Below are 13,302 nucleotides of genomic sequence, written 5' to 3' on the forward strand. Positions count from 1 at the left end.
CTACTGCACACTGATCCTCTCATCCAGGAACTTTCGACTAGAGCTTCCAATATCAGATTCAGTCGAAAGCATCTTCACAGGCAATTCCATTTTTTAACTCTTAAAATGGGCGTCGAAATTAGGAGCTAACAAATTGCCCCCCAAAAATGTTATTTTTGACACGTAGAAGAAAAAGGAATTTTTTGAGAACATGCTTCGACGCCTTGGATAACTCTGGCATGTTGCCAAATGTTCCAATGTTACAAAACTCTTAAGTTTCTTCCAGTTGTCTGGTGACGTCAGAATAATCATTACCTTTTCCTAATCATGTCTCTTCATCCCACAACCGAATCTTCTTAATCATCACGTTTCCTAGGCCCTAGGAGATCGTGGGTTTAGGAATTAATTACCATCTCTTCATCATACCATCCAAGAAAGACACGTGTCCCACTAACTTGTCAACCATTAATGTTGGTTTGAAACATTTTTTTCTTCCAAACACGCTTATAAAAGCCACAAACTCACCAATTCCACTCTTTACGCTTTCTGAACTCTCAAACACCCTAACTATTCATCCTCAAACAATCTTCAATCAAAAAACCCAAATTATCTCCTCTTCTTCCAACATTCAACAACGATGGCAACCTCAAGCAAAACCTCCAAAGAAGTAAGAAAAGCTACCAAGACAACTGTCAAATGAAAAGCTCCTAAGAAGATTTTGGAACTCCCTCCTTTCACCACATTACCTGGTCCACTAATGGTGGGTAATCAACAATACATCCCAGAACCAAAAACTGAGGAACAACGTAGGATTTACGCCTCCCAGGTACTTATCCTTATTTCTGTTTCTGGTAAAACTCATGCATTATCTGGACCTCTGGCTGATTTAGACACTAATTTTTGAAAACTTAAGGAATACTTCCTCTCTTACCATAAATGTAAACCCATAGGGAAAGCGAAGAAACATAGGGTTGAACTAACCACTGCTAAAAATCCAAAAACAAATGAAACCATAGATTTGAGATTTATGAACAATGACTTTACGGTTTTTCGTGTCGCTCCCCCATTCAAAGACCCAACATATTATTTAGAATGGCTAAACAAAATAGAAAAAACCAAAGCCCAAAGCTGGAAAGACATGGGAATTTATGACCTGATAATGTTGTCGAAATTAGGCCTAAAGTATAGCTCATCTATGTCGGTCTCTTCGTTGTTTTTTTGAGATAGCACACATTACACCTTCCACCTTCCATGTGGCATGATCACACCAGACCTTTTCGACTTAGCCGTTATCACAGGTCTAAAACCTATTGGACACACATACGACCCTGATAATGATTCTGAGGACACTATAGCTTTTTCCACCTCCAGAGTAGCGTATTCAACCCACACTATGCACTACCATGACAAAGACACCGACACCGTTTCTGATGTGGAACATATATCCTTCTTAGCTTTGTGGTTATCCCATTCTGTGTTCTACTTGAAGTCTCCACAAGTCGCCAAGAAGTACCTTACCTTGGCGAACCAATTGCACGTTGGACATGATGTTTGCTTATGTGAAATGATACTGGAAAGCCCTTATGAATCACTGAGTGATGAAGTCACTCGACTGAAGAACTTGGGGGAAAAATGAAACCTCCTTCTCTCTGGTCCCTCCTGGCTACTACAACTCTGGCTCAATGCCACGTTCGAGGCAAGTCTCCCCAATAAAGGCCTCGTCGATGAAGAAGTCGAGGAAGTGAAAAATAGAGGAATCGAAGGAATTCGATTGGCCCAGCTAACCCTCAACTACGAAGGGAAAGCTCTTAGACCGACTTTCATGAGCTATATCAAGATGTTCGCCAAGCGCCATGTATTTACTTCGAGCATGGCCCCCTTCGCTGCCAGGAAGTGTGGTCCAGGATGGTTTACAAGGCCTTTCCCATCTCCTTCCAAAAAATGAGAGACATAATCTCTGCTGATTCGGGAGGCCTTTTTGACTCTCAGGGTCTTAACCCTTTGACTAAACCCCTCGAAGATTCAGGTTACTTTGATTGCCTATCAACCCAATCTTATTGCTCGACAGTTTGGGTTGATTCAGGTTCTCCCAAAGTGTCTGTATGACAAAAAGGGCAACCTCCTCCTCTACAATGCAGTTCATAACAAAACCACCACTCTTAAACATATAGCTAGATACACTGTCAAAACACAACTTACCCCTGTCAACTTAGAGACTAGCTTCCTCTATACTCTATAGTTTAGGAAATGGTGGAACACATACTATACTGAAGAGTTTTATGATGTTCCCTCTTTTATCCAACACCTTGACAAATCTTTTCTTCTTGTGCAGGAAAGAACCAAAAATGATACTTATACGATCATCAAAGAAATTCAAGCATTCCAAAATTACTTTGAAACTGCCTATAGGCCTGATGATCTTAGTCGAACCATCCGCGAAGCAGATGTCACACTAAAGGAAATTTTTTCAAAGAAAATGGAAACTTTGAAAATCCCTTCCTACGTTCCTCGTGAGAAACGCTACAAAATGGCTTTCGAATTGTTTCCCCCAAAATTTCCTCAACTACCAAATGATGACTTTGGAGTGGCTCTTGCCCCTCCATTTCCAATCTGGTTTATCTGCGGGGACTCCATTAAAATCCTTCGACAGTAGTCACAGAAAAAAGCTCAGCGTGTGGTTGCGACTAAGCATACTCTAGACAGTTTCAAAGGGCATCTTCATATATGGATCGAAGATGTTCGCGTCGAATCAAACATATATGAAGGTGTGACATGTGAGGTTTTTTCGAATCATACCCCTCTATTAGGATATTCACCCTTAGCTTACACTAACTGTTCTATGTTATTTTTCTTTTAGCCATCAGGGTCCCACCCAAGAAGCCAACAATCAGAAGGCCAGTCGAATCGAAGACTGAGGGAGGCAGCAAGCCTACAAAGGTATATCTTTGTCTTAACCTTTTTACCCTCCATTATGTCTAATGGTACTAACATTTCAGTACTAAATTCAGGTTGCTCGAAAACCTCCTCTAACTCCAATAAAAATCCAAAATAAGACAACAAAAACTCCAGTTAAATAGACTCTGACGCAGAAGACATGTCACCAGTTCTCGACGTTACCTCCAGAAAAAGAAAATAACAACCAAAGATCATTGAAGATTTGAGCCAGCCTCCAACAAAACTTTCCAAGAAAATGCTTGCTGCATTAACTATCCAAGAGCCTACCCCTGAGGTTATGGTGAAGATAGCAGCAACTCAAAGCAAAAGTGATAACTCCAGCCCTGGGGTCGAAGGGGACAAGGTAAAAACATACCTCACTATGTCTTGATTAGTTGATTTATTATCTTCCACCGCTTATCTTTCTATTGTTTTGGTTTCAGGATAGTGCATGTATTGCCGCTCGAACAACAATTACAACTTCCTCCGTACCAGTTTCCATATCAGATGTCCTAAATAGTGCTGGCGAACCTACCTATCGACCGTCATCTGAGAAAAGCTCCATGAGTGAAATCAATCAACCCATTGTTGGTGAGTTTGATACTTCGACACCAAAGACCACTACCCAACATTCACATACCAGCGGTTCCGATCACGAACCTAGTTCAAGAGAAGAGGACCAAGCTGGAGTGAACCAAGATACCATGGTGGTGGATGAAGAGGTTCAAGCTAGAGACAACCCTGAAGATGGCTCACCTAGCATCGAAGGCACAATCGACACCAACCAAGAGGGTAACAATGGCGAAGATACGGTGATGGAGGAGGAAGACAAAGATAACCAGACTCTACTCAACGCTGGTGATAATGATGGAGGCTTCGAAGAAGAGGACAACAATGTTGAGGGGAACCAGTACGCAGGAGAAGGACAAACTCAGAGTCAAATTCTTGCCACTCCAACCGTTGCAGCTATTCCAGCAGGTAGAGTTTCGACGGGAAGCATTGGGGGTTTCTCTGCAAAAGAACTAGCAATTCTGAAACGAAACTAACCCCTTGAATACCTGAAAGTTATGCTAAGATGCAAGGAAATCTCCTATGAGAAAATCCTTAGCACTGCTACGACATCTGATGACCAACCTTCGAGCACACCTACAGATGAAGTGCTTTCGAAGATCAAGGAAAAGGTCTTCAAGGGTTTCTTGTTCCTGCTTCTACTGGTTGATCCTTCTGCCCCTTAATATTGAAGGACCTACTTAACCAAGTCAATCTACTGGAAGCCTCTCCTGAAGTTTCCAACATCATCCTGGAGCTAGGCATTATGATCGACCAAGCTGTTGAAGATCATAAGCTGCTACCCCAGACCACTGGGGAGATCGAAAAGAAGGCTGGTTCTGAAGCAGCTGCTTGGGATTCCACTACTGAGTCTACCAACAAGGCAATGGAAATGGAGCAGACGAAACAAAAGAGTAAAGAGAAGATTGAAGGCCATGACCATGACATTACTTCATGAAGAAAACAGATAGAGGAACTGCAAGCCAAAATTTCTGAAGCCGAAAAGCGCAAAAGCGAACTTCTGGAGTTTGATGATGCGTTGATGGATAAAGAGCTAGAGTTTGGCATGGAGTTCATCGAAAAAATGCGCAAACTTGAGTCAGAACTCATACTTCTCCGGTCGAAACGGTCCTTATGTGAGAAACACTTGGAACTTCTCAAAATAAAGTACCTCCATATGAATGCCAATCTCCCTTTTTAGTTCTAGTATCCTTTTCCATTTTATGCCTATTTGATGTAATGAATATAATTCTTGGTTGTAATGAATATTAGCTCTTTGGGCCTTTAAAGAAAATTTAAGCCATTTCGGCACCCTTTACCATATTGGCTTTGTTTAACTTATGCAAAATTACTCGTTTCTTATTTTTATTTCTTGGAGTGTTGGCCTATATCTTTTCAAATATTTTCCATTCACTCTCAAGATTCTTTTGTCTTCACTAAGTTCCTCAATCTCATAGGCGCCATTAGAGAATACTTGTAAATTTTGAAAAGGGCCTTCCCAGCTGGGAGACCACTTCCCTAAGGTCATATCCTTTCGATCCATTGAAAGGACAACTTTCCAGACCAAGTCTCCAGGAGAAAATGTTTTAATTTTTACCTTCTTATTATAAGAGTTCTCTACTCTCTTCTTCTGCCTTTTTAATAATTCTAAGGCATTTAGTCTCTCTTCATCTAGATCGACTAGTTCATCCAGGATCATGTTCCAATATGATTCTGATAGAATTTCATGATGCCTCTAAATTCTTATGGATTGTAGGTAAATTTCTACTGGTAAAACTGCATCATAACCAAAGGTCAGTCGAAAAGAGGTCGAATTAGTGGCTTCCTTGGGAGAGGTATGACATGCCCATTGAATCTGGTCTAGAGTTTTGTGCCTATTTCTATGCTTCTTCCCCATATGCTTCTTAATCAAACCAATAATCACCTTATTAGCTGCTTTGACCTGACCATTATCCTGAGCATAGTATGGCGTACACGTTAACAATTTGAAACCCATTTCCTTAGCAAACTATTGCATCTTTCGACCAACAAATATTGATATTTGATTTGTTGTGACAGTCTCTGGGATTCCAAATCTATAAATAATATGTTTCTGGATAAATCCGTTCACATCTTCTTGGCTTACATTTGGTAAAGGTATAGCTTCGATCCATTTCATAAAATACTCTGTGGAACTCATCCCTGAATGCAGTTGGATGTCTCCCATACTGCATTATCTACAGTCAGGCGAACTCCCACTAGATGAGGGAGAAGCAAGAAAGATCAGAAGAAAAGTTGCCAAGTATACCCTACTCTCGAGAAAACCTTACAGGATGGGGAAGGTTACTCATATGCTAAGGTGCTTGGGCGAGAACGATATCTACCTAGTACTTGCAATAGTTCATAAGGGAGCCTGCAGCAGTCACATCGGTGAAAAAGCCTTCGCTCACAGTTATTAAGAGTAGGGTATTACTGGTCCACGCTAATGAAAGACAACATCACCTTCTTCAAGAAGTGTGATGCATTCCAGAGACATGTTGACCGTCACCATGCCCCAATAGAGCTTCTTCCATCAATGACCTCGCCCTGGCCTTCCTACCAGTAAGGCATGGATATTTTGGGCTCGTTCCTTCTGACCCATGGACAATTGAAATTCCTGATATTGAGAGTGAATTACTTCATCAAATGGATAGAAGCGGAGGCATTGGTCAATATCACAACGGAAAGAGTACGACGCTTCTATTAGCAGAGGATCATGTGCCGATACGGACTCCCCGATGCCATTGTCTCTGACAAGGGAACCTAGTTTGCTAGTACCGTGGTCTTTGACTTTTGTAAAGACTTAAGCGTGCTGGCGAAATTTGTGTATGTGGTACACCCTCAAGCTAATGGTCAAGTCAATTCGATGAATAAAGTAATTCTCAAAGGAATCAAGAAGAAACTTGACGACACCAAAGGCATGTGTGTGGAACTATTCCATGAGATATTATTTTCATACCACGCCATGCCTTAATCCACTACTAAGGAAACCTCTATTTCCATGGTCTACGAGGGATACGCAATGCTACTCATTGACATAGAGACACCATCTTGGCTAGAAACCTATTTCAACAAAGAGGCGAACGAGATAGGTCTAAAATGCGCGACAGATATGATCGATGAATTACGAAAAGTTACCCATGTCCGAGAACTTGCTGCCAAACATAGGTTCGTAAGGATATACAACTCAAAGGCATGCCAAGGGAGATGCAGGGGGAGGCCTAGTGCTAAAATAATTAGCCGTACCAACACAATAGGGGAAGCTGCAACATAACTGGGAAGGACCTTATCGCATATATTTGAAACTCCCTCATGGGACGTACAAGGTTCAAGAGCTTGAAGGACCTTTTCTATCCAGGACTTGAAACGATCTTCGTTTTCGATATTATTATGGTTAGATTTATTTGTAACTCTCCAATAAACATTATGCCCGTGTAAGTCTGAACAATTACTCAATATTTTTATTTTTATTGGGGACACCCCTTATTTAAAATACTTGTCACACTGGACCTCCATAGGAAGCTCCTTGCTACCCATCAATATGATTGCATTTTCTAGACTTCCACAAGAAGATCCTTGCCTCCCCTCGAGGTGATTGCATTTATTGGACTTCCACAGGAAGATCCTTGTCGCTATCGAGGCGATTGTATTTGCTGGACTTCTAGAGAAAAATCCTTGCATCCCCTCGAGGCGATTGGATTTGCAGGACTTCCACATGAAGATCTTTGCCACGCCTCGAGGACATTGCATTTGCTGGACTTCCATAAGAAAATTATTGCCGCCCCTAAAGGCTATTGCATTTGATGGACTTCCATAAGAAGATCCTTGTCGCCCCTCGAGGAAACCACAACGTCGGACCCTCGTTGGAGGATCTCAGCTGCCCTTCTAGGCTATGCCAAGTTGGCCAAGACAAACTCTCTCATGAGGGACTTAGTGTCTCCTTGTGCGGGACTACTTCCAAAAAACTACGCCTAAGAAGCGTGACCTATATCAAGCCCAAGAGACTTGGTGTCAAGTCTTGCTTGAGGGCTCGATGAAAGTCTCGCCTGAAAGGTTAAATGCCTCGCTAGAGGGACTCGACGTCTCATCGTCCGGGCTATGCATTACAAAATAGGACGAACTTACACTCTTCGAACTAATTAAACTCTCGCCTAAGAGACTTAGTGTTTCGCTAGGTAGGTTATACATTATTGGGCCTGGAAAGCTCAAACCCTCAAGGCCGACTAAAAAGTCGTGAGGGGAAGCACCAGTTCTCGGGATACTCCCATTAGTTACAAGTGGAAAATGCTATGCCTTTTGCCAAAGGCCTCGTGCATGAGGGACTATGTAGTGCTATATTTGTAAAATTCCCTTGAACCGCCGTAGAAGAGGCGATGAAGAAAGATCGCCCAAAGGGAGGAATTGCCTTGTCCTGTAGTATGTCATCACCCATACGTAGGAAACATAGAATAAGATATTTCTATGGTAGAGAGAAAGTTAAAGTCATTAGCTTACCCACAACTTTCTTAGAAATAGGGATTCAACTGTCTGCTATTGACTAAGTGGGCGACGGCCCTTTCCGAGGAAAACCTAGGTTCTAGAGATCTCTATAAATACATCTCCTCTCAAGGAGGAATAGACAGACTCTAAGTTATATGCATCTTCTAGCACCTAAAAGAGCATCACGCTCCTAGTAACCATAACACGTGATTATCCTAACTTCCTGCTTGCAATCCTTGTAGTGCTGACCACCAATAAGGTGTCTCACAACACGTGACTTTTGCATGTCTGATATTTTCGGAGATACATCTCCAAAGTAACTTGATAAAATATTCAACTGCATGATCACACAATTATACTTGTTTTCTACTCTAAATTCTTACCAAAAACCTTATATTCTCAATCTACACTTTTACTCCAAATCTTCAATCTTGTGTTTCATCACATCAAAGGGAGCAAAAGAAGGTGGAATTTCATATAAAGATCATTTATTTCAAGCCTCATTGCTCACATTAATTTTGCTTTCAATCTGAAAAATGTGCATTTGTTACAGAGATACATTTCCAGAGTTTGTATGCACTCATCCAAAAATGCATCTTCAGTATCTGTTTGTTTTCAATTTTTTCAGCTTTGTTAACAGTATTTGCACTTATTAAGTATTTTGTTGTAATTGTTTTCATTAGATATGGTGCACCTCGATGTTTTCCCTAAACATGTTGTGTCTCTGGATGTCAAAGGTGTTTTTGTGAAGGCGATAGATATTGGCCACCAATTTAAAAATGAGCAAGAGTTAGAATTTCGTGATCACATGCTTCAATAGATTCACACGGAGGCCTCCAAACTGGGATTTGGTGTGGTAATCAGAAGGTCTGGTAATGGTTTGGATAGAAAATATGCATTTGTAACAATGACATGCAAAAGAAGTGGGAAATGTAAACCCCTGCTCAGTAATTTTAAACGAGATGGCACTGATTGAAGAAAATGTGAGTGTCCCTTTAAGTTGCGTGGTATATGTTGGAAAATAAGAAATTGAGATTTAATGTCATATGTGGTTTAAATTGTTAGTGTAAGCCCTAGAGGCCAATACTTTTGGTACTTGTATCGAATTATTTATTAATAATAAAAGGCTTTTTCTTTATTATGTTTGTTTAATAAAGTCCCTAGAATAGCTAGTTCGTTTAATGTATCAAGTGTGACTTAATCATGAGATTCCATTAAACATAAGAACATTATTCTTAAAGTATCCGTAGTCGAGCTTTATTGTAAAATTGGATAACATTAAAGCATTAAGACTATTATGTATATAGACTGATGATCACATCTCATGGATCATGGATAAGGAGTTATCAAATCTTAAACATAGTTATGAATATTAAGAGTAATATTTATACTGGATTGACCCGCTATGAGAATACTATATAGAATGTTATGAAAAGTGTCATAAGTTATTCTCATGGTGATAATGGTGTATACCATCCTTCGACCTGAAACCACTATGGACCCTAGATGTAGAGTCGAGTGCCTTATTGTTGATCAAACGTTATCCGTAACTGGATGATCATAAAGACAGTTGATGGGTACTCCACGAAACATGTTGAGGGACATGAGTGACCTAGATGGAATTTGCCCATCCTGTGTAACAGGATAAATATCTACGGGCCCAATATTGAACTGGATAAGGATGACAAGGTATATGTCTTGTGTTCAATATAGACATAAGGGCAAAAGGGTAATTGTACACATAAGTATTATCACAAAAGGATTTGTCAGATCACATGACATTTTCGTGTCTTGGGTAGCAGTGATGTGTTGCTAGATTGTTCACTGATTATTATATTAAATACATTATTTAATATAATTGCCAATGCCGCGAAAACCTACAGGGTCCCACATAAAAGGACGGATTGATGAAAGATAGAGTAACTAAGGAACATCGTAAGGTACAGTGCACTTAAGTGAATTGTAGAAAATCGTAAGGTACGGTGTACTTAAGTAGAATACGAAATATGGTAAGGTACCACACACTTAAGTGATTTTGGCATATTATAAGATATGGGCCACATACAGTTAAGTGGGTTTTTTAGCTTGCAGTCCACACAAGTGGTTCTATAAATAGAACCATTGTGCAGAAGCATTTGTGCAATTGTAATTTTGTTTCTCTCTCTCTCTCTCTCTCTCTCTCTCTCTCTCTCACTCACTCACTCACTCAAAGCCTTCATTCATAGCAGCTAGCACCAAGATTGAAGGAATCTGTTCGTGCAGACTGAGTAGAGGCGTTGTCACCATTCAACATTCATGATCGCTCCGTAGATCTGCATCAAAGGTTTCAATTGCCACAAGAGATAACGATTCTATCACTGATCATGCACATTCCTAAGGATCACTAAAGGAGAATTTTTTTAAATTCTGCTGCATTGTGGATCGCTCTTCTCCTACATAAATAACCATGACTTATGTGAAAAATGAGTCGGTCATCCAATTGTGTGTCATCTCATGCCGAAATAGAATGAATGTGTTTCAGACATGACATTGAATTTGGTTCAACCGAAAAATATACTTGTAACTTTGAAACGTAAATAGCCCTAAAATATCGCAAATATCAAGCAAGTGTGCAATATTTGATACTAAACTAACAAGGCGTTGATGGGGGATAAAGATGAAATGCAACATCTCTTGAAACTGTTGGATGATAACAATTATGTGTCTAGGTACCGAGCTTGTGAGGATGGAGTAACCGTTAGAGATATATTTCGGACTCATCCTGATTCCATTAAGTTGTTCAACATGTTTCTAACAAGTACATACTTTCATTATTAGAGATGGTTGGTATTATCTCTATTGGAAAGACCTATTCTGGCGGATTTTCGTTTCTAGATAGCGAAAAAGAGGAGAAGGATACTTGGGCCTTAGAGGTGAGTTGGACAATGTTGAAGGACCAAAAAGATACTCCTAAAATGGTTGTTAGCGGACGCAATACTGCTTTGATGAATTAGGTTGCAAAGGTATTTTATATTTCATATGCATTACTTTATAGGTATCACATAACAAAGAATGTGAGAAGTCGGGTTAAACCCGCGGTAAGGACAAAACATATAAAGGACGAAGATGGAAAATAGTGGAGGCGGATGTGGTAGTGGAAAAATAATTGATGCATGGAATGTTATAGTAAATTCTTCCACTAAAAAGTTATATGTCGATTATGTTATACATTTCAGGAAGGTGTGCGAGAAATATCCAGATTTGTTGAAATATGTTGAAAGCACAAATCTTGACCAGGTGAAAGAGAAAATTATTTGTGCATGGATAGATCAGATTAGATACCTTGGGAATACAAAAAAAAATCGAGTTGAGTTTGCCCATGCCACATTGAAGAATTGGTTGGAAAATAGTAAGGGTGGTTTGTGTAGAAATTAGACATTCGTTAACCAAATGATCCAGAACCAGCAAGATGAGATACATACATCATTTGGTCGGAGCATCATAGTTTTGGAACATAGATTTAAATACATCAATCTTTATTCCCAGTTGGTCGACAACATTCTCGAGCAGGTTTGAATTATATTTTTCACGAAGTTAAACAAGCTGATAATGTAGACTTTGATAGTGCAAAGTGTGGATGCACTTTCACAATTGGTCTCCCGTGTGTTTGTCTTATTGCAAATAAGGTAAAACTTGGTAGTGTGTTAAGAATGGATGAAGTTTTCAATCACTGAAAGAGGCTTAGGTTTGATGATGATGGTTTCATGAAAGATAGTAAATTGAGTATCTCTATCTTTACCGAATGAGAAGTGATACAAGAGAGACTTTTGAAAGCCGGTGACAATATGAGACTCCACATCAAAGAACAATTGAGGAAGATTGCTTATCCGGAAACCACTAACTTGAAACCACTCTCTCAACTGATAAAAATAAAAGATGCTTCGAAGGATCTCAAGCCTACAACGAGTGATAATTCAACGGTGCGGTCTCCTTCGTATTTTGAACATTATGACAAAGTTTTTCCGGACTCATCAACTCCAAAATCTCAAAAAAAAATGTTTTTAAAAGAGATCGCATTAGCAAACTACCTCATTCACCGCCTCCACCAAAGATTCCATTCATTGACGAGTCCCGATTTTTATGCACAAATACATTGAGTGGATCGTCAATGTTAATGGTGACGGTAATTGCGGTTATCGAGTTGTTTCTACTTTACTCGGTAAAGGAGAAGATAACCATACATCTTTTTGTCATCAACTTATCCATGAGTTAAGGACTCATAAAGAATCATAGACACGATGTTACGGAAAGAAAGAAAACTTTAATGCAATTTATGAGTCTTTTGTTCCTTGCATTAGTGGACCGGCACCAGAGAAAAAATGAATTCACTTCCCTGAAATGGGTGACCTCATAACATGTGTGTGTGATGGAATTTGCATTATCTTACACGAAACGGTTTTTCGGAAACCTTTTTTCCACTGTGCATCGTCCCACCTCAAAATTCAAATGATTGTATTATGTGTATTGGGTGACTTTTAAAATCACGACATTTTGTTCAAGTTTACTTGAACTTGGGATGCTCTATACCACTTACATCACTGGAGTGGGCAACTCATTCAACAACAAAAGTCGAGACTTGCCCGAACTATTTTGTGGAAAAGATGCAAGAGTTCGAGAAATTGAGCAACGTTGAAAGAGAATCAAATGCACAATAGTCAAAGGGGTACCACTCATACTTATAGATTTAGCCGATGACAAATCTTTTGATTCATTTTAGTTTTGCGTCATCAATTAAGTGTATGTGATTGTGTCTTAATATTAATGAAGTGTAATATATATAATTTCTAAATATTTTAACAATTTTTTTGTGTTTGTCAAAATATTTATTCATTTGCCAAACAAAACACACAAGTTATGTTTTCTACCTTGTTCAGGATAGGTTTCTGAGATATATATCTGAAATAAGATAATAGGATGGTACCATAAATGTATCTCTAAAACTAGCACTAATGCATGATAGAACTTTTTAGGTCCACGTTTGTCTACAACTTCTATAAATTTAGGGGCTCTTGTTTCTTATTTCATATAAATAGAAAATATCTCAAATGTCACAAGTAAACATCATTTGGTATGTCGCAAATGTCTCTTTCTCATGCGCGACACTCTGACAAAAATGTAAGCTCAATGAGTACACGTCTATTGCAGATCTGCAATAAGAAGTGCATAATCTCCTATCTTACATATATAATTGAAAAATTGTGAAATTTGAATACTGTTCCCCATTAATTAACAACAACGACAAGATTGAATTCAACAACTATGAGTCACTTATTAAATACTGATTTTATGTTATGAATAATAATT

Source organism: Lathyrus oleraceus, chromosome 2 (assembly GCF_024323335.1).
Source record: "Lathyrus oleraceus cultivar Zhongwan6 chromosome 2, CAAS_Psat_ZW6_1.0, whole genome shotgun sequence".
Taxonomy (NCBI): Eukaryota; Viridiplantae; Streptophyta; class Magnoliopsida; order Fabales; family Fabaceae; genus Lathyrus; species Lathyrus oleraceus.